Genomic DNA, 22871 nt, shown 5'->3' on the forward strand with positions numbered 1-22871 from the left:
TGTTTTTGTTTTTATCTTCCTAAGATGCTGCAAGTTAGTTGCTCCTCTCTTTTGTAAAACCCACAGAAGACTGAGAAGTAGGCAGAGGACAGGGATCCCGAGAGCAGCAGGGCCCCTCATGCTGCTTCCCTGTGGGCTTGGTAAGCCTCTGAGGGGGATGGTTATGTGACCTGTCCAAGGACACCAGCCCCAGGAGCCTAGGTTGTCAGCACAGCATCCTGTGTCTTGGACCTGGCCTGGAAGTTGCAAGCTTTGGGCTTCCGGGAGCCAGACAAGCTGGGGCCATAAGGAAATCCACCGTGAACTGACCACGACTGGAGGCTCCTCCCTTATCTGCTAGATTCATATACGTTACGTCCCCAAGAAGGGTGAGGAACGGAAATGAGTAAGTGTCGACTGCCAGCCTGGGTGGAGAGGAGAATTCAGCGGGAGAGCTGCTGTGAAGCTGCTTTAGAGGAAAAGTCTCAACTGCCATAGTTCCAGACATCTCACTTCCTTACTGTGATAGGCGCCGGCTGTAAGGTCTTAAGGACACGCAGATGGACACGCTGGGCTCAAGATTAGTTTTTGCGTTGTACAGAGCTAGGTTGTAGTACTTTTTCAGACATCCACTAGCCTTATTCAGGCACAGTATTTTGGTATGAATGCATACTTATTTTTTTTTAAAGATTTTATTTATTTATTGGACAGAGATAGAGACAGCCAGCGAGAGAGGGAACACAAGCAGGGGGAGTGGGAGAGGAAGAAGCAGGCTCCCAGCGGAGGAGCCTGATGTGGGGCTCAATCCCGTAACGCTGGGATCACGCCCTGAGCCAAAGGCAGACGCCCAACCGCTGTGCCACCCAGGCGCCCCTGAAGGCATACTTATGCACTTGACCTAATGTAGGCCTCCAGAGAGTGACTGCAAATTACAGGTGTATGTCCAGTGTGGACAGCTCCAGTGAGCGATACCTGAAAGGTCTCCTTGGGAACTTTATAAGAAGAAATAAGGATTCGTTGTAAAGAATTGTACCCAAACTGAGGCATCAGATGCCTCTGGAGATGCCTTTGAATGAAGGCCCTCTGCTCTGCACTAGTTGGGCTCTGGGTCCATAACCCTCCTCTTTGAGCAAGCATTGAGATACCTTCCATGCTGAGCTGTCTGAATACCTACTGAACAGTATTCAAATGCCATTCCTTCTGGAAGATGTTTCCTGTCCTCTCAATCCTCTTCCTCCAGATCTGGCCTAGTTGGGGTACCTTGGATGGAAAGACACTCTTCCTGCTTCTCTGAGTATATTAGGATTGTTTTGGTCACAGGTGAGAGAAATTCAGTTTAATTAGCAAAAAGGGGATTGGTGCCCTCAAGGAGTCCAAGGACAGAGTGAACTAGAAGAGGGAAGGACAGGGATGCAGCCAGAACCGAAGGCAGTCCAAAGTCGGGCTCAGAATCCTCATGACACCTCTCCGTTCTGCTTCCCCTGTGCCAACTCATTCTCTGTCCCTCAGACCAGAGCAGCTACTTGCACATGATGGAACACATGGCAGCCAACAGTATCCAGACTTTTTGTCATATAATTTCAACTACCAGAGATACTGCTTCGTTGCTCTTTCTGGTCTTAACACCAAAAATCGCAAGGAAGTACCTTTTGGCTCAACTTGGGTCATGTCTACCAAAGGATCAATAAACTTGGATGCAGCCAGCCCAGAAGATGTCAAGTCCTGTGGGTATGATGTAGATTTGATGGCAGAATGATGAGGGATGCAGGAGTGAGAGGAGTAGTACCCAGAGGAAGTGAGCTCCAGGAGCACTGGCAGGTGAAACCATAGTCTCTCCTAATAGGGCTTCTCCCATAACATTTTGGGTCCATGTTAAGTAAATAGCAAATTCATGCAGTACCCATAGCTGGAATACCCACGAACACACACAGACACACAAGAAATGAAGGCAGCAAATTGCATCAAGTTACAAGTTCCTAAACCTTTAAGCCATTTCCTTAAGACCAATCAGGCCAGAAGCCAATATTATTCAGGAATCGTCTAAGAAGACACAGGCCTTGGTTTCCATTTCTGCCACATAAGGGAGTTGACCTCAGAGGTCCCTTCATCTCTAGACTTCTATCGCTGTCACAAAATCTCACCCATGCAGAATTAGGCCAGATCCAGGTTACCATTCTCATTCCAAAGTGGACACCTTCTGAAATCCATCTGGGGCCTTTAGTAGAGGACTGACACATTTCTGGGGTCTTCTTCCATCTGGAATTCACCTAATGGGGGGAAAGAAACCTCTTCTAATTAAACAGCTCTTTAGCAAATTCATTTACATGTGATTTGACTTCGTTAATAAAAACTGCTGAAGTCTCTCTCTCTTCTGGGATCACAGCATTTCACGGCAATCAGAGTACCGGAGGAGGACAAAATAAAAGGACAGGATTCCCGGAATTCTATCCACACTTAGTCGGCTCCAAGAATAAAGAAGTGAGGGCATCAAGACAAGGTGGGGTGAGCAGTTCAAAGGTCAGGAACAGGACACTCAAGTCCACTTTCTCAAAGTCACCAAGTGGACCAGAAGCTGACCATTGCTCACTAGGTAATCTCTTGATAATCATGCTATTCTTGTTTATACCAGTTACCTTGATGTTGAGATTACAGTAGGTAACTCTGGTTTTGTTCCAGAATTTCTTTTCAAAATCACTGGAATAACCAGAACCATTTGAACTGAATCTCAAAGGTCAAGTTCAAACTTAGGCAACTGGTGATCTTCTAGAAGTCTGAATGCTCTAGCTTTAACGACACCAGTTTGCATCCCTGAGCTCCTATCCTGTGCTAGACCCAGTGACGTATGCTTTACAAACTCAAGGGTGCTTTACTCTTCTCAACCGCCCGGTGAGGAGTGTTGTTACTACAACCGTCACAAAGCAGTAGGGTGGCGTCAGACCTTCTAGCCTCAGACGGTGGCCCCACCCCTGTCGAGCTCTGCGGCATAAGATAAGTCAGCCAGCTGCTCTGTGCCTCGGCTTTCCCTTTGATGAAATGGGGGTGGACGCAATAACAGCTACTTCAAGTGCTGTTGGGAGAATTATTAAGTTCATAAATAGAAAGAGCTCAAAGCACCGTCTGACACTTGGTAAAGTGCCCCATAAATGTGAGCCCCCGTTCGTAGCTCCTTGATCTATATCAGGTGCAAGAAAGGCTAAAGAATTTGCCCAAGGTCACTCAGCTAGTACACAGCAGAGTGGGGACTCAAATTCACCCTTGCTCCACAGTCTCTTTGCCACGCTTACTGGAAACGGACACTACCCGAAAGCTACATTTACCATTACCGTTTAGTCCGGCAGTAAGGGCAAACTTGGAAATACACGTGCTTTTGTGGGGGCTCTGCGATTTTATCAGTATGCCAATTTTTTTCCTCGTTAATGATTAGCATGGCTGAGAATTCTTTCCAAGTGGCCTGGGATTGATGTTCCAGTTCAAACTACGGAGAAGTGTTTCCTTAGGAAGCCAGATATTGGGCATAGATGTCTGCCATTCTTAACAGATTACTGAAGAGCGGCAGCTTTTCTGTGCTCAATTCAGTTTACGTCTGAGTAGATAAATTCAGAAGGGCTTTGAGATGCTATTAAAAGGGCAAGAAAGAATGCTCGACTCAGAGAAGAACTGAGGTAAAATAAATGTTCTGTCGAGCAAGTGACTGAAGTCAGTGCGAAGTATAAGACAGCAAAACAAAGGGAGTCTACTGCTTCCTCCAGCTCCAAAAAAATAAAAAATAAAAATAAAGGGAAATTGATGCAGCCAAAGGAGGAAAGCAAATTTGCCGGAGGGCAGGGATGAGCTGGGTCAATCCTGGTTTTGCTGAATCTTAAATAAAGCAATTAAACAACTAACACCCTCCCCCAAATTATATTTTCCTCCCCGGGAATTTTTCCTCTATATCTCTATTTCCTGGCAAGTGAAACAAGAAGCAAGAATCTGAAATGTCCTCTAGGGGATATCTCTGCTTCATTAAAATAAATAAATAAATAAAATTCACGGAAGGCATCTGTGTAAAATTGGCTCTGTAACAGCGCTTCTGGCCTGAGATTGGGGTTGCAAGTCTGTACGGCTTCACTTCTTCCAAAGCCATCTGCGTGGCTACCTTGTCCCTGTCTTCCCCTTTGCATTACGTTCGCTCGTGTCTCGTTAGGCACCTACTGCCTCTGCCACTCATAGTGCAAATCCACACAGCAGGGCTAGGCTCCACGAAAAATGCCACCTGGGTCTAGATGACACTCCTTGCGCACTTAGCAGGGCTTTACCCAGAACGTGGGCTCACCTCCTCCCCAAAGCACTTCCATATTAACCCCACTTCCGTATTAACCCCACCTCATCCCCGATTCACATCACACACTGAGGTCCAGACTTTCTTCCTCATCTCCCCTCATGCCATACACGTTGAGCGTGATAGTAAAACTATAGTGGACTGTTCCCCAAGCAGGCAGATATGGTCACATGTCTCCCATTTTGACAATTAATAATTTGACCCCCCACATGTCTTATCAGCAGAAGATAGTGTGTTTGTGTCTTCCTCCCTCAACACGTACGCCCTTGGAGTTTACACTATTCAAAGTGTTGGAGAGGATGTGGAGAAAGGGGATCCCTCCTACATTGTTGGTGGGAATGCAAGTTGGTACAGCCACTCTGGAAAACAGTGTGGAGGTCCCTTAAAAAGTTAAAAATTGAGCTACCCTATGATCCAGCCATTGCACTACTGGTTATTTACCCCAAAGATACAGACGTAGTGAAGAGAAGGGCCATATGCACCCCAATGTTCATAGCAGCATTGTCCACAATAGCTAAACCGTGGAAGGAGCCGAGATGCCCTTCAACAGATGACTGGATTAAGAAGATGTGGTCCATATATACAATGGAATATTACTCAGCTATCAAAAAGAACGATTTCTCAACATTTGCGGCAACATGGACAGCACTGGAGTAGATAATGCTAAGTGAAATAAGTCAAGCAGAGAAAGACAATTATCATATGGTTTCTCTCATCTATGGAACATAAGAACTAGGAAGATCGGTAGGAGAAGAATGGCATAAAGAAAGGGGGGTAATCAGAAGGGGGAATGAAGCATGAGAGACTATGGACTCTGAGAAACAAACTGAGGGCCTCAGAGGGGAGGGTAGTGGGGGAATGGGATAGGCTGGTGATGGGTAGTAAGGAGGGAACGTATTGCATGATGCACTGGGTGTTACATGCAACTAATGAATCATCGAACTTTACATCAAAAACCAGGGATGTACTGTATGGTGACTAACATAATATAATAAAAAAATATTATTATAATTAAAAAAAAAAAAAAGATGATCTTTCCAGAGTCTTTAGCTAACTGAAGGAGACTGCTCAAGTCTACTTGAGCCATCACTGTTATAGCTCCTTCTTGCCACCAGGTGTCACTGTTGGGAATCAGACCAATGCAGCCCGGTGCTGGTCCATGGCCTCTAAGATTCCTCACTGTGGTAGACTTTCCCACACAGGCTGCTGTGGTTCTTTGAAGGAGGAGAAAGCCCTCCCTCACTGCTGAACCTGCCAAGGTTCTCATGCTTGGACTCCCATGTTTGCAGGTCTTACTGTCTGGTTCTACCAGTTCCCACAGAGAGAATGGAGCAGCCCAAATTGGAGTCAGGACTGAGCCAGGAGAATTACCCCACACCCAGTTTGGGGCACAGCACAGCCACCTGGTGAAAGTCATGAACACAGGGAGGGGTAAAGCATTAGGGCCAAATGCTGCAGTCTACGACAGCGTGAGAACAAACCATCACACATCTTGCATGACGATGTAGAAGAGGGAGTTCTAGATATCCACATGGGATTCCTTATATTCAGTCAATCCAGACCTAAGTATTAATATTAGTTTGCATGAGACTTTAAATGCTAAAAATAAAACATTCATAACCTTTTCCATTTATTTATCCTACTTATTTCTAAAAATGGTTTGAAAACAACCATTTAAAAAACCCTCAAATAGAATAAAAATTAAAACAAGAACTAAGTAATAATGGCAAGTAAGGGAATAATCGCTTTAGAAATCCTAGGGTATGGAAGGTCTTGCGATTGAGCTCCAAATTAGCCTTGAGCTTTCAGAAAGCCAAGGCAAAGAGGAAAACCCAATGGCTTACATGTTTACTGTCTCATAAAAGGACAAATCCTAATCCATCATGACAAACATTTCCCGACCTCCAAGAGCTGAGAATGGGATATGATAATAATAATTTTTTCCATTAAAAAAATATTTGAAACATTTATTTTTTTAAGATTTTATTTGAGGGGGAGAGAGAGAGAGAGAGCACGAATGGAAGAGTAGAGGGAGAGGGAGAAGCAGACTCCCCGCTGAGCAGGAAGCCTGATGCAGGGCTCAATCCCAGGACCCTGAGATCATGACCTGAGCTGAAGGCAGACGCTTAACTGCCTGAGCCACACAGGTGCCCCTGAAACATTTTAAAACGAGATAGACCATGAGGTTTTAGACAGGATGACCGTATTATTTGTTATTAAACCAGCACACTTTTAATAGTGAAATGGGGTACTTTAAACAATGATGTTGGGATAATTATGTTTATTAGAGCTGTTCTGTGAAAATGGAGATATACACTCATCTCTAGGACATATGATAGTGCATTAACTTTGGGTTAACACAGTTGGGTTTAGCACCATGTGCTATCTCTTTTCAAGAGATACTCTCAAAAATTAGGTGTAAACCCCCAGAGCACATGGTATACCCCCCCCCCCATAACCTATTATGCATTATCTCAGAAGATAGGGAAGTTTTATTTGTCCCTAAATGGTCATCTTAAAAATATGGACATTTATCCAACATTATGACCAATTCAAATGACTCTAGATATTTATCCAAGAACCTATAAATATCCCTCTCTGTTTCAGTTTAAAGTAGGAAGTGGCTGGGCCTTTCTCAACTGCTATTTCCTCTTGACAAAATGTAGACAAACTTTTCCCCATGTTTAAAGTCCAACATTAGGACAATTGTTTCCAATTAGTCAATATAAAGAGCCTGTTAATAAAAGCATTTCTGAAAGTCATATTACCACACAATCTGGAAAAGTAGCAACTGTCTCAAGATTTATGAATTACATTAAAAACCCTGCCCCATCACAGAATGCAAATCTCCTTAGATAAATTAAGTTGTATCTAATTAAATTATATAAATTAAATATTATAATAGTAATGGATAACATTTACTGGACACAGTATGTTCTAGGCACAGTGCCAAATAATTTATATTTTCTCATTTAACTTCACTACAATCCTAAGGGGTATTATTATCCCCATTTTACAGGCGAGGACATGGGGGATCAGAGAAGCTAAGTGACTCATCTATCACTGTGTAGATGGTACATGGTAAGGTTAGGATTCAAACTCAAATCTTTCTGATTCCAGAACTTAAACTCTTTTTTTTTTAATTTTTTCTAGATCATCTTAAGATTGCTTTAATGTTTTTTTACAGCTTTATTGAGGTATAAATGATATACAAAACTGCACATCTTTAATGCATACAGTTTGATGGGTTTGGACATATACACAGATGTTTACCTGTGATACTATGACCACAATCAAAGCAATAAACAGATCCATCACCTCCGAAGTTTCCTTGTGTCCTTTTTTATGTATATGTGATAAGAACACTTACCATGAGATCTACACTCATCAGAATTATAGTTTAATACAGCATTATTCACAGTAACCAAGACAAGGAAACAAACCAAATGTCCACTGACAGACAAATGGATTTTTTTAAAAATATGTTAGACAATGGAATATTATTCTCTTAACCACTATGTTAGTTTCCCCATCATCTTCCATCCCTTCTGATCCGGTGGGAAATTGCTTTAGGAAAAGTGTTCAAGGAAAAAGCTTTATAAAAATGAAAATAAAACAGCCACTTGACTATTTTCCTCTCTCTTCCTGAAAGAACCCCCAGAGAAGAGCTTCCCAAAGGCCAACCCAAGAGGCAACCTCAGCAACACCTCCAGCATCTGGGAACTCCTGGTGACCCTGTTCCAAGAAACAGGGGTACTTTCCAAGGTTGAACCTAGGACCCGATGCTTGGAAATATTGTTTATGAGTCGGACCAAAGAAATGCTGTGGAAAGGCAATGTGGTAAGAGGATTGAATTACAGAATACTGGAAAGTTCAAATTCTTGGGGAGAAGTTTGCTGGATATGACAGGGAGAAGGTTACATAAAACAAGAAAAGTCTGGAAATGAAAAGGTATGTGCGATAAGGTTGAGTGGCTAAAGACAGAAGACCACCATCATCTCCTCTGTTGGTTATTAAAGATCACAGTTGGCTCTTTATTTCTGAAGCATGGGACTTCCAGATTTTAAAGTCTGCAGCCTCAAAAATCCACCAACCTCTCCCATTTATCCCAAACAGAGGGCCCCAGAGGAAGAAGGGGCTGGAAATGATTTGTTGAGAGCCCTCTGAGCTCAAGTCTGGTTTATCTGTTGCCGTGAGAAGTTCATCCAAAATGGTAACGAGACTGCAGATTCTGCTGTACTGCTGACACAGAGGCTACCAGAGCTTTTCCAAGTCCAAACTTGACAATCGTTGTTGAGAAGAGATGAAAGAACCCGCTCTCATGTTCGTCTGATCGTGCCATTCAAAACCTGATCTGTCACCAAGATGTCGCTTGCAGGGAACTCACAGTCATTTTTTTTATAATAATATTTTTTTTATTATATTATGTTAGTCACCATAGAGTACATCCCTGGTTTTTGATGTAAAGTTTGACGATTCATTAGTTGCATATAACACCCAGTGCACCATGCAATACGTGCCCTCCTTACTACCCGTCACAGTCGTTTTTATCCTCAGAGTAGGGAATAATGGCAGCAAGGGTGTTCCCAACTTATTTTCAGCTGGCAGAGGGTGTAGAAAGAGAGGGCTGCTGTGCCCACGTACATAATTAATTTAAGACCCATAGATCTCTACTCTCAGCCCTTTCTTCCATTCTCTAGGGAGATAAACAAAGGGAAAAGTAATAAGTATGTATGCAGCTGGTCTCCTGGACAGCACATGGCAGAAACCTGACTTAACCAAGATTAGGAGAGAGGCGAAGAGGAGTAACTTGTTCATGCAATCCAAGCTGCGGAGAACAGACACAGAGTGCCCTAAACGAACAGAACCCTCCAGCTCTTGTTTCTGCTTCTCTCCAGCGGTCAGCTCTATCCTTGTCTGCTGCACACCAATTCCTTCCACAAGGCTGCCAGAACAATGGCTGCTAATGGACCTTGGCCCCAAATGTTTCCTGATCCAGAAATGTGGTAGCTTATTTACAAATTTAGCGCAGTGATTCTTTCCGTCCATATACACAAGACCATCTGCAATATGATTTTGCTGATCCTCTCATTACGAGGTGGAGTATATTTCCCTTTGTCTTAAATCTGGGCTAGCCCTGTGATTTACTTTGGCCAAAATACAGAAGTCAAGTTGTTTGATGTCCAACTGTTGACATCAAGAGGGCTTCAGCTTCCATTTCTGCCCTTATAGAGTGCTGCCACTGCCATGAAGGGAAACCCGGGATGGACTCACATGGAGAGAGAGGGCCAGACAGTGGCCAACACCAAGCCCCTAAGTACGTGGGGAAGCCACTCAAACCACCAACTGACCGCAGCAACATGAGGGAATGCATCTGAGACCAGCCCAAGAACCACTGAGGTAACCACAGAGAATAGTGAAAATACTGTCATTGCTATAGCAGATCACGAAGTTTTGGGGTGATTTGCTAGGCAGCAATAGGTAACTGATACAGGCGAAATGCCCATCTTTAGACTAATCCCTGTGCCCAAAGAGCAGGATTATCTTCCAATATGTGAGATCCCACTGGACCACATGTCAGAGTGAGACACGAGGAAAAGCAATTCCTCCAAAAGAAGGGTAATGCTAATCCCAAAGCAGAAAAGTGAGTCTGGGAAGACAAACGAATGCCTACGACCAAGTTGGGGCACTTTACAGTTACTAAATATCTTGGCTGACTTTTCAGCATTATCCAATGATGTGACAAGATCAAATGTTATTCTAACTTTACTAATGAGGGAACTGAGGCTCAGAAGTCTCAAGTCTTTCTCAGGGTCACAGAGCTATTATGTAGCAGAGCCAGAACTCAAACCCAGCACCTCTGGTTATGGTCGGTGCTCTTCCTCTTCAAGGGATAGGCATGAGGGCTAGTTATTCATGAGGAAGTGGTTGGCATTAGGAAGTACTTATTCAGTCCAATAACAGTTACTCTAGCTGAAGTGGAAGACCAGTGGCCAATCCAGCCTCTTAGCCAATGGCCAATGCACGTGGCCAGCATCATGCTTTCCTCCCAGGACCTCCATGACAATGGATGGGATTTATTGGCCTAACGTATTAATAGATCCATCACCAGTGGCCATCCCGAGGACTAAGGAAACAGCAGGACGGCAGAATAATAAATCACAGAAATAGGGAGCTCCATTAGATCGAGGTACAAAACTGCTACTGCATGTAAAAGAAAAATTATTTCAATTTAGACTGAAAATCAGAGCCCCTTCAGTGGGAGCCACAGAGAAAGAATTCATTCTGTGATATCACCTGGTGCCCCAAGAAGAACAGAGGCAGAGCAAACACCCACATGGCCCATATTTCACTGCAACAAGCTCCTTCCATTGTGTTCCTCCAAGAACACAAGGCTTTGAAAGTTTGGACTTCCAAATATACTGCAATGATTAATTAACAATTTATTTCCTGTTTTTTCCTGCATCAAAGACATGTCTAACTGCAAATTAAACAATCTAATCACCGTGAGATAAAGTGTTACCACTCTGAGCTGCTATAATTTCAGACAAAAGCAAAGAAAATTTTTAGTTTGCATATTTATCCACAGTTAGATTTCACAGACTATTTCTGTTAAACTTCTAAATATTGAAGAGAGTTTACGTATTCTCATTAATACCTTCTATGATATATAAGGGCCCAGGCTACTAAAAAGAAATAAGAAAAGTAGTAAAAAGAAAAACAGCCAACACATTTTAATTGTCAAAGATTCATAAGTATTCAAAGAATTTATATATATAAATTATATATATACACATATACATATCTAAGTATAGAGTCAAAGTTTTACTTAACGCTTCCCTTATTGCTCCAAAACTGTGAAAGAGAAGATTGTAGAATTATTCTTTATTAAAACAGGCACTCTACCCAGTTTCTAAGAGAATTTGAGGGAGTTTTAAATAGTGCATGGTGCACTGGGTGCTATACGCAACTAAGGAATCATCGAACTTTACGTCAAAAACCAGGGATGTACTGTATGGTGACTAACATAATATAATAAAAAAAATTATTATAAAAATAAATAAATAAATAAATAAATAAATAAAATCAGTTCTAAAATAGTAAATAGAAAAATAAAATTAAGAACATTAAGCAAGTATTTTAAAATTGGAAGGGGGGAAGAAATAAACAACAAGGCTAATATAATTATTCTGATCAAATAATTAATCTCTGAGCCTCCTGGTAGCCAAGGAAAAGGTAAGAATAGGAAGTATACTTCTAGGGAATAAACTATAACACCAAATTAGGGGGAAAATAACTGTACCAAAAAAAAAGCCTTTTGTATAAATAGTAACGTATATCTAGGGTAAGTTAATGACAGCCTTTATTAAAAAAAAGAGTATTGCAAACATAATATAGAAAATCTGGAAAAGAGAGAAAGGAAGGAAGGAAGGAAGGAAGGAAGGAAGGAAGGAAGGAAGGAAGGAAGGAAAAGAAAAGAAAGAAAGAAAAAGAAAAAATAGAAAAAAAAGTTGCCTATAACCTGTTAGCTGACCACAGAGCTACTAGCTTATACTTTGGCAGTTTTCTTCAGCCTTTTTCCTACACTTGAAGTGTTTTTAAGCTCAATTTTAATGCAAGTGCTTATGCAATAACACATTCTATTTTTTCATTTTATATTATAATCATTATCTTATTCCTTAATAATGTGATGAAAAACAATGATTGCGAAATATTCCATTGTATAAATATTCCATATATTACTCAGACGTTGCCCAGTTGTTGGACATTTTATCAATTCCTCACTATTCTATTTATTTATCAGAGAGAGAGAGCGAGAAAGAAAGAGCACAAGCAGGGGGAGCGGCAGGCAGAGGGAGAAGCAGGCTCCCTGCTGAGCAAGGAGCCCGACGTGGGGCTCCCCCAGGGTCATAACCTGAGCCGAAGGCAGATGCTTAACCGACTGAGCCACCCAGGCGTCCCAATTCCCCACTGTTTTAAATAAAACGGAGGAACTTTGTGCATAAAGCTCTTTCTAGTTTACGTAATCGTCTTTAGGACATGTCCCCAAGAGTGGTATCACTACACACGAGCCTATACCTGAGGGTCTCTGTTTAGGTCTTGTTTCAAAAGGAACACACGTGTAGTATGGAGAACTCGGAAAGTTTAAAGACGTACAGAGACGGAGAAGAAGCAACAGCGGCACCCAGAGACACCAGCTCTTCACTGCTTATCATGTGTCTTTTAGGGACACTTCTGCATAGCTGTGGGTCATAGCATATGGAAAATGTCCTATCCTGCTGTATTCACTAACGATGCCATACCTCTTTTCCCGTCCTTATAAACTGTTCTTAAATAATGGCATCACAGCGTTCTGTCATACGGGCCATCGCAGTGTACTGCAGGAAAACTTCTTCAAGCCAAACGTCGGAAGGATCAAGATCAAAACTTTCAGTGATTCTTTATAGGAGACTGCACATTGGAAGCAAGGTACTGAATGTGGCCCAGAGGCATGTTTTGTTTGGCTGGCACAATGTTTGACTTTGGAGGTTGCTTCTTCTTTTTTTTTTTTTTTTTAATTTTTGAATTGCCAAAATTTAAAACGTGAGAGATTTCATTGAAAATCTAGACTTCTAAGGGATGCCTGGGTGGTGGAGCCGGTTAAGCAACTGAACCTTGGTTTTGGTTCAGGTCTTGATCTTAGGGTCATGAGATTGAGACCCATGTCAGGCTCTGTGCTCAGTGCGGAGTCTCCTTGAGATTCTCTCTCCCTCTCCCTACCCCCCAGCTCATTCCCTCTCTCTTTCTCTCTCTCTCTCGCAAATAAATAAATCTTAAAATCTAGCCTTCCGGATCTGAGGGTGATGTGGCTGCTACATCTGTCACCCCACTGATCATCAGGGTTGTCTCAGCTGATCTGGCTATCTAGGTGGGTGTCCCCTTCCTCCCCCGATGCTCTGTGTGCATCCCTCCAGAAGCTCCATGTTCCTTCAAAGAGGATGACCTTCCCCCATAGAAGAGGACCATTTTGGGGTCAAGAGTATACCTATAGCTACACTCCCTTTCTAGAACCTGCAAACAAGCTCTCCAGGTCATTTGTAGGAGGACATAGGTTAGCCAAGCTTTCATGGCTCCAGACCTTTCTTTTAAAAAAAAATTAAGACTAAATGAAATCTAGACTTTCTATTTCCCTTATACAATCAGAAGTTCTGAGCCTACATTTCCACTTAACAACAATAGGGCCACGGTCAAGGAGAAGGTGGTAGCTTCAGTGGACATAAAGGATCTGGTCACCTAAGTCCTTCACCTGTCTGGACCCCAGGGTCATTTGGGTATGTTTTTGGTTATGGATTTGTCTGGGTGAAAAGTGAGGCACTGTCTAGCTACACCCACAAAAAGTTGTGGCTTGATCCTGGAAGGCACATTTTTTAAGTATAGAACCAGGATGACAGATGAACAACCTGGCTTCTATTCTAGACTCTGTCAATCATTTGCTGGGTAACCTTAAGCCGTAGAGTCTCCCTGAATCTGCTTTTTGTATTGCTACAAGGAGATTAGACAGAATTTATAGTCCCCAATGCCCGTTCTGGATATAAATACATTAATTAGTCAATGAAGATAAAATTAAAAAATAAAGTAAGTTCCATGGTCAGTCGCTTCTCAGGCAAATTTCTGATAGTGCCGTGCTTGGCCAGCAGGGTCCGTGAGCAGGTCAGCCCTACATCAGCAGTCATTTTCTATAGACCCAGAGACCTGTACAGATACCATCTCCCCACACACCTGCAAAAGAAGGGCAGGGAGATGATGGGCCGCTGCTCTAACATTTCTTTCAGATTACCCAGAGCACTACCGACTCAGTGAAGATAACTTTGTGAAATAGAATTTCAACAAATTACCCAAATTTGAGATCTACTTTCCCAGAGCACCACTGCATATAGACCCCCCCCAAGCACACATCTGTATCAAGAAAACAAATATATGTCACATGATATCAAATAATTAAGAAAATACAGTGCTCATCTTGCAGAAAAAAACAGAACTTATTTTACTTTAAGACTTCTAGAATCAGGATGCATCGTCAAGTGAACTTAAGTGGATGACGTGCTTTATAACTGATAGCACTTCAGAAATGAAGAAATATTGAATATTGTTTCTCTTTAAATGCCAATAGAAAGTTGCCAACTCTCTTTTCTTAAGAGAAACTACCCTCTGTTCTTTATCTCTATCCTTTCTAAACTTTTTAATGTTGAAGTACCATTCCATTTAAAATGCCAGTAGCAGTACCCATAAAATACACACACACACACACACACACACACACACACACACACACCCTCACTAACAAAATTGAAAGTTGTCATCTCAATCGGCCCCAAATACTTTTTTACCTGGCCTGTGAAACCAAAGCATCTGCGAGCCAGTGAACTGGATGATCTCCACGCTCACCGGCAGACCAATACTGTATTTTGTTCTTCTTGCGACCAGACGATTTATTTGCAAGTCCCCTCAAACATGCACTTCCAGTCATTAGCTTCATGAAAGCATTTCCGTTTTCTAACCAAGTGGTTAATCCCCTAAAGCTCAGGACGACCGATACTTTACTGAGTACTTGGACTCAATAAAGCCCCTCCGGAAGCTCAGAACCCCCAGGACCACAGACGGCGTGACAAACCTCTCTCTCTTCCAACCACTCGCCATCTTGGATCCATGGGGATGCCCTAGCCGTCTTCACAACTTCCAGCTCAGCCTGAGGTTCTGAGACACCATAAATGTATTGGCTCAAGCCTTGGCGAAGCCATTTACAAAACCTGCCATCTGCAACAAATCCCTCAGCCTCGTGTATAGAACTAGAAGAACAGTAAATCATACCTCATCACATTGGGAGAGAAATTAAATAGACAATTGTGACAAAAATGCTCAGAAGAGTGCCTGACACATAGTCAATTCTCAAATGTTCCACAGGAACAAATTAACTTCTGAGACTGTTCTTGGTAAACTTCAAATGCCCATGACTAATGAAGCCAATTGATCACACACTTCAAAGGCACCACAAAAGGCCCTTGTTTGTCAGCACGTCCTAGGAAGGCTGACTGCCACCACTGGTCACAGCTCAACATCTGCCCAACACGCACAAGAACATGATCAAGTGGCATCTGGTGAATGTCCAGCATAAGCGATTCCTTTGGAGGAAGGAGAGAGCTGATAGTTCTTAGCAGGCCATTCTTTCTTCAGCCCTAAAAGGCATGCATTCATTTCTTCCTTCCATTCAGTCATTCATGCAATCCACAGACATGGAAAGACTGCTTCCCAAGCTACGGGGACTGAGGACATAAAGAATTAGACATGGCACTGCTCCAAACGAGGAAGCATCGTCATTGTCAACTCCTATCGGAGGGCGTGGGTGCCATATGGTCATTAAGTCCTAGCAGACACATACCTGAAAGCAAGGACAATTTTGGTAAAAACTTTCATATTCTCTCCTTCAAGGAAATGTGGACATGATCTCCTTTGCCAATTTTCTTTCTCAGCACCACAGAAAGCTACACACTGTTGATAGGAGGCCCTTCTTTTCCAGGGGAGCATTAATAATGGGATAGCACAGGGCTACTTCTGCTTGACAGTATTCATTACAGCGGTGGCTCTGTCAATGTGCAAACTGTAGGGTTTTATTTATTCTTCTTCTGGTCACATTGAGAGCACCAGATCACAGACTAGCTTGCGTCTTCCATCAGGCATTTTTTATTTGCAGTTATAAGGCACAGTATATAAATGGTTATGTAATGGGGGGTTCAGGCAGCTTGCAAAACTTGGAGAGGGAACAAAGAAACAAGGTTGCAGAGTGGCCATTTAAAGCAGAAATTACAGCAACAAGGGGACCATTGGCCAAGACAGCAAGAACACGACAGCCTGGGTGGAATGACCATTAAAGGGTAATCATTTCTCAGTTCTCGAGCCAGATCCAGGCAACACGAGCTGATCCCTTCTCCCCACATAATCCCAGCTCAGTGTGCACTTCCAGCAATTTCTAAGGCAACTGCCATGGTGAGAGCCAGAAATAATAGGGGAGCATCCACTTGTCTGCCATTTCAGCTTTTGTGATCTCTCTATGACCCTCACAAACCTCGTTTCAGAGGTACCAGGTTTGTCTTTGTTACCGCTTCCTCCAGAGACACAACCACGGAGCAGAACATAAAACGAATATTTGCCCCCAAGGGCACAGAGAATGCCACCTGTCAGGGTATTTCAGAGACAAGAGAAGGCTAATCTGTATCTGTTTAGCTTTTTTGTTTTGTTTGCCGCTCTCAGAATGCTGCAAATAAAGGAGTGTGGCATCATGGCCACAAAATTAGAACACATCGTAAATGCTTACGTTTTGCAAATTGTCAGCCAATAAAGGGACACAGTTTTGATATCATTTGATGAATGCCTTCTTTCAGTCTTGTCAGAGTGGCTCAAGGACTGCGTGTAGAAACATGTGGAAATGACAGCAGACTCTACACTTGAAGCCTCGATGCATGTGAGGCCCTCCTGACCCCACGTGGAGATCTGTTCAGCCATGTCTGGAAGGGGCTCTCTGGAGTCTGCACTGTTAACTCACTTGAGACAGGTGTCCATCTCCCCAGTCAGATGTCTTGACTTCTTTTTTGCCTGGAGCCAGGCCCCAGAGGAGGTACTCAGTGAAACCACAGAGGTGGGGTGTCTCTGCATGTCCAGGGGACAAACCAGGCTCCAGACATTGAATGGGAAAGACAGGAGTTGCTGTTGCTATACGGAGCTGCCCTCCAATGACACTGGATCTCGCTTGATTTAACCCCTCACTCCCCCCAGTGATGGAGATAATTGTATTTTCTAGATTTCCAAGAGGAGTCAGGGGAAGGCAGGCTGCAGGGCTGTTTTCTACAAGAGATGCATTTTTTTTTAAAAGATTTTATTTATTTATTGGACAGAGAGAGACACAGCAAGAGAGGGAACACCAGCAGGGGGAGTGGGAGAGGGAGAAGCAGGCTTCCCACTGAGCAGAGAGCCTAATGCAGGGCTCGATCCCAGGACCCTGGGATCATGACCTGAGCCGAAGGCAGACGCTTAACGACTGAGCCACCCAGGCGCCCCAAGAGATACATTTAGATTAGGGTCTTGACTCCCCTGTGCAGAGTTGGTGAGCTGAGAGGTTTATGAGGCCAGGGTGTGGGCTTTGGAAGGAGCGCCATAAGAAGAGAGGCCACACGACCAGGAAGTAACAGGGCACTGGCATACAGCACTGTGTCATGCGGCTCAGAGCACTCTGACACACAGTGTGGCCGACACCTGCACCAACACCTGTGGGAATTTGCATATGGCAGAGATGGGGTCCTTGGGCATGAACGCTCCATAGCAGAGCAAAGCCTCCGCAAGGGTGTGGGGCTCTCAGCTTTCCAGAGGACAGGATTTAACCATATTGGGGTTCAGAGCAAGTTTATCCAGATCTCTGAGGGGCAGAGGGCATTGGCCAATGTCTAGATTCTCTGAATCACACATTTCCTGGAGAAGAACTGTCACCTTCTCTCCTCCTTTTCTAACATGTGTTCCCTTTCTCTCCATCTTCTCTGCTTTCTGTTCTTGGGTCCCTCTTCCTACCAACTACCCTTAAATTCAGTGCATCTGGGACTGGGAAGGAGTGGGTCCCTTGGTCATCTCAGTAAGAGAGTCCAGCCAATCTCCGTTTTCCTAGAGGTCTGCACAGCCCTGGCCCTGGGGAATGGCAACCAGAAGACCAACAAGGCTGCTACAGCATGGAGGACCATCAGTTACTATCACCCCCAGAGGCCCTTTCCTATGTCCACCTACTGGCTTAAGGAAGCAGAACCTCCCCAAATGCATATCCTCAAGCCAACACCTATACTCACCTTTCCTTGACGTTGGGGTAGGGGTGGGGGAATTTGTCCCACAGAAAGAACTATGGTCCTGGTCATCCCACATTAGCAAATGTTGATCAAGCTTCTGCTATGTGCTAAGCGCCAGGCAGGCACACAGTAGAAGTTTCTTGAATTAGTAAATGACTGAATGAAACAGCATCCTCTCCTGATGAGTTAAGGAATGTGAAAGTGTTTTGTAAATCCTATTCTATTTATTCCCCCTTTGATTTCAATTGATCTTTACAACAAATCTTTAAAAGGAGTATTATTACAAACGAAAGAGCAAACCAGGCTTAGAGCATTTAAAATTTTTTCTATCACACAACAAATAGTTTAGCTAGGATTCAGACCATTTCTTTCTTCTTTAGGGCAGAGCCTGGCACAATGCTTGGCACAGAGTAAATATCAGTTAATATTGGTCAAATCAATTAAATAGAACCAATTTCACCATGTGCCTTTGCCAAATCAAATATCTGCTCAAAGACAAACTATCTTATCAGATAACTCAATGGCCAATTTCTACTCTGAAGAGCAAAAAGAATATATTTTTCACAAAGGATTTCTAGAACTTTGGCAGTAGGGAAGAGCCTAGCACATCCAGAGCTCTTGTAGGAACAGTTGCTTGTTTCCAATTCTAATTTTATGAGATGACCCCATTTCATGCATCAAGGAATTCAAAAAAGAAGAGTTCACATCTGAGAACTTTGACCTTCAAAAGTGGTGCTAAAAGTCATTACACTTAAGAAGGATGCTGAAGCCACAGTGGAAAAAAAATTAAGGTTATACAAAATGAAGGGTCATACAAACAAATGTTCTAGATTCCTAGTAAGGGAGGTCTGGCTTACTGTCCCCATGTTCTTTCCGTTCTGAATCAAAGCCTTTGCCCATACCACTTAATGCCCCAGCAAAATCTTAGTGCCATGCTTCCTACCATAAACTATCCATCTCACCCATATAGCAAAGGATTTTCTGGAAAGGCCACCATTCACCCAAAGAGCCATACTCTTCTTCCCCAGCATCCTACTAAATCTGGAGTGGAAGACAGCATTGGGTCTTTTCTGTTCTTCCCCATAACAGAGACTCTACTCTTCTTAGGTACTTGGCAAATCCCTCCAGATGGTCAAGTCTCTTTATCTATCCATGAGCCAAGCAAAGGGCTATGCCATACCTTCTTCCAAGGAATCCCTTTGGTCCAGACTTCTCCCCAGGTAAAACCCTTGGGCTCTTATACCATCTGACACGTTTCAGGAATGAGGAGCGGAAGCACTGCTCCACTTATCTGTCGCTACAGAATAAACCACATCAATCGGCATACAATAAGAATAAGAGCTGTATGATGCTCACAGATTCTGAGCCTGGAATCTGAAAAGGGCAAAGCTCCTCTCAGTTCCATGATGTTGGGCCTTCAGCTTGAATGACTCCACTAGCCAGAAGAGTCTGGAACAGGTAGGGATAGAACAGTCAGAACAGGAAGAGTGCCCTCCATGATGGCTTTTTCAGTCGCATGTCTGGAACCTAGGCTGAGATGGTGGAAGGACCAGAGCACCTACATGTGGCCTTGCCAGCACGGCCACACAGCTCAGGGCAGTTGAAAGTTTTACATGGAAGCTGAGGGCCCCAAGAGCAAATGTTCCCAGCAGCACAAGGAGGAAATTCCATGGATGCTTATGACCTGGCCTCTGAATCCATCATTTCTGCTATCCTCTATTTGTCAAAGTTGTCATAGCCCACCCCAATTCAGAGGAGGGGACAAAGATATCACCTCTTGATGGGAGGAATGACAAAGAATATGCAGCCATATTTTTAAATCACCACAGTCCTTGCTCCAGCCAAGGACTTGCTCCCAGTCCTTGCCTCCTCCCAAGATCCCCAAGAGTTTCACTGCATCACAGGCTCAGGCTCAAGTTTCAGAATATCATCTTCTAAATCAGGACCATGTGCAAATGCAGCTCTTCAAGTTCAGTGCCTTGGCTACGGTTTTTCCTTTTTTTTTTTTCTTTTATTTATTTCTTTTTATTTTTTTATTTTTTATTTTATTTTATTTTTAATTTTTTTATTATATTATGTTAGTCACCATACAGTACATCCCCGGTTTCCGATGTAAGGCTCGATGATTCATTAGTTGCGTATAACACCCAGTGCACCATGCAATACGTGCCCTCCTTACTACCCATCACCAGCCTATCCCATTCCCCCAGCCCCCCGCCCCTCTGAAGCCCTCAGTTTGTTTCTCAGAGTCCCTAGTCTCTCATGCTTCATTCCCCCTTCTGATTACCAAGTTCAGTGCCTTGGCTACAGTTTTTCTTAATCTGAAATCCTGTCAACGATTTATCTGCACCCCTGCTCCCAACATACACGTACTAGTGGATCAGGCATGAGATAATGAATTCAAGCACTTCGGTTCAAAGAGGGCGAAACTAGAGGCACACAACAGTCACTGGTCCATGGCGGTTCTGCAATCCATCTGAGCATGTGTTGTAGGTTCCCTTTCTAGGGCTCAGTTCTGCACTTGGGAAGTGAACTTTCCCAAGATCTTGGCTTCCTCTGAGTCATCTTTCTCATCCGTTAAAGCCTTGTACAGTTGAGTAGTTTCTCACCTGTCTCCTGCCCACAGAACTTTGGGGAGTCCAAAGCCCTCTTTTCATTTTGTATTTTCTCTTTTCCTTTCAGTCAAATATGGTGTCATTCCTTTAAAAATTTGGTGGGTCTCTTATGATCAATTTAAAGTCTACTCCATTAGACAGAAGCTACATCCACAGATCTCCAAGATAAACCTATTTCCTGGGCTTCCTATGAGGCCACCGTGAGACAGAACCACTAAGATTCTTAGAGTTTATGAAGTGTACCGTTAAAATCCTTAGAAGATTTTTGTCCATTTCAAAGTTATCTATGAGGCATCATCTTAACCCATTCTGAAGTCTTTCCCAAAAAAGGAGGGCTTTACAGTCACATTCTTAGCTTCATCTTTACCCTGAAACCACATTTTCCTGACCATGCTCTGGATTTACTTTTTCCCCTGGGGTTCTTTTTTAGTTTGAGAACATTTTTCTGGGTGGAAAGACTGTCCAGGGGCTTTTATGTTTGCTCCAAATTCCATTCAAAAACTGAACAGTTATTCTTTAATTCCTCTGTCTCCACCCACATTTGATCAGAGACATAACAAGGAAGCCAAGTGGCCATTCCAACACTCTGCCTCCAATTCTCCCTAGTTGTATCATTGAGCTCATTAAGCACTTTCTTGTTCCGACATTACCACACGTGATGGTGTTGACCAACTTTCGACCATTACAAAACAAGGCCCCCTTTCTTTCAGCTTCCAATAACATTGTCCTCATTTCCGTACCAGCTCTTACAGCACCTCCTCGAGGTCTGTCAAGCCTCTGCTAACCAACCGCTCAAGGGCCTCCCAGTGTGCACCTACCACGAAGTCCCAAAACCAATACTACTTGTTTTAAGTTTTTATGACAGTGGCACTTCACTTGTAGACTAGAACATGTTATTACAATGATTTTTGTGTAACAAACTACTCCAAAGTTTAGTGGTGTAACACAACGCTACTGTTTTTATGCTCAGGATGCCCTGGGTCAGAAGTTGGGAAACGGCTCTGCAGGGTTGGCCCTTCTCTGGTCCACAGTGTCTGAGTCTCAGCTGAGATGACTCATAAGACAAGGTAAGACCCAACAGCTGGAGGTTAGAACAGGTGGGTTTGAGGATTCATTCCAAAAGAGCTTCTTCACCCCTGTGACTAGAGCTTGGGCTGAAATGGTGGAAGGAAGGCAGGCTTGGCCAGGACTATATTAGAAAAGCTAGTCGTGGCCTCTCTAGCATGACAATCTCAGGACTGGATTTTTTCCATAGCATCCCACGACTCCAAGTACAAGTATTCTCAGCAGCCCAAAGCTTTTCATGACATAGTCTTGGAAGCCACATAGCTACACTTTCAGTGTATGCTATTGTCAAAGCAGGCACAGGATGCTCAGATTGAAGACAAAGGGACCCAGACTCCATCTCTCAAGGACAGAAGTGTCAAAGAACTTGTGGCCGTATTGTGTAACTTCCAACAGCGTTTATTGCCAAATGTGTAGTCAGCAATAAAGATGAAAAAGTTGGAATGAAGAGGCTAAATAGTTTATAACTGAAAAGTTCATTATCATCCATCTGAAGAAATATGGGACCAAATCCAAGGAATCTAAAGGGTTGAAATAAATCTTCATCTCACAGAGACAGAAGTCAAAAAGAGAGGTTAAGAGGGGAAAAAAAACACAAAAGAAAGATAGATTTTCAAAAAAAATTAGGACTACTTCTTGTCAAAAGATACACTACCAGAAGAGAGAGGGTGAGGAGGATTATGGAGACGGGGTGGGGAGAAAATTCAGGCAAATATTCCTATGCCATCAGTCTACATCCCTTTTTTTTTTTTTTTTTTGAAGAGTAATATCTTTCTGTCCTTGGCATTTTTTTCAAATGTTTATTTAAACTCTAGTTAGTTCATATATAGTGTAATACTGGTTTCAGGAGTAGAAGAGTCTACATCTTTAAAGAGAAAAAAAATCATACAAAAGAGTCTTTTTAAAGCTTTTGTTTGATTGGTTTTTGTTTTATTTTGTGGTTCTATGCAAGGAAGATTTCATCCTAAAATACTAGAGGAACATGCAAGAAAATATTTGCCAAGATTGAAACCTTGGAAGAAAGTTTCTAGCAGG

Source organism: Ursus arctos, unplaced genomic scaffold (assembly GCF_023065955.2).
Source record: "Ursus arctos isolate Adak ecotype North America unplaced genomic scaffold, UrsArc2.0 scaffold_7, whole genome shotgun sequence".
In the NCBI taxonomy this organism is placed as follows: Eukaryota; Metazoa; Chordata; class Mammalia; order Carnivora; family Ursidae; genus Ursus; species Ursus arctos.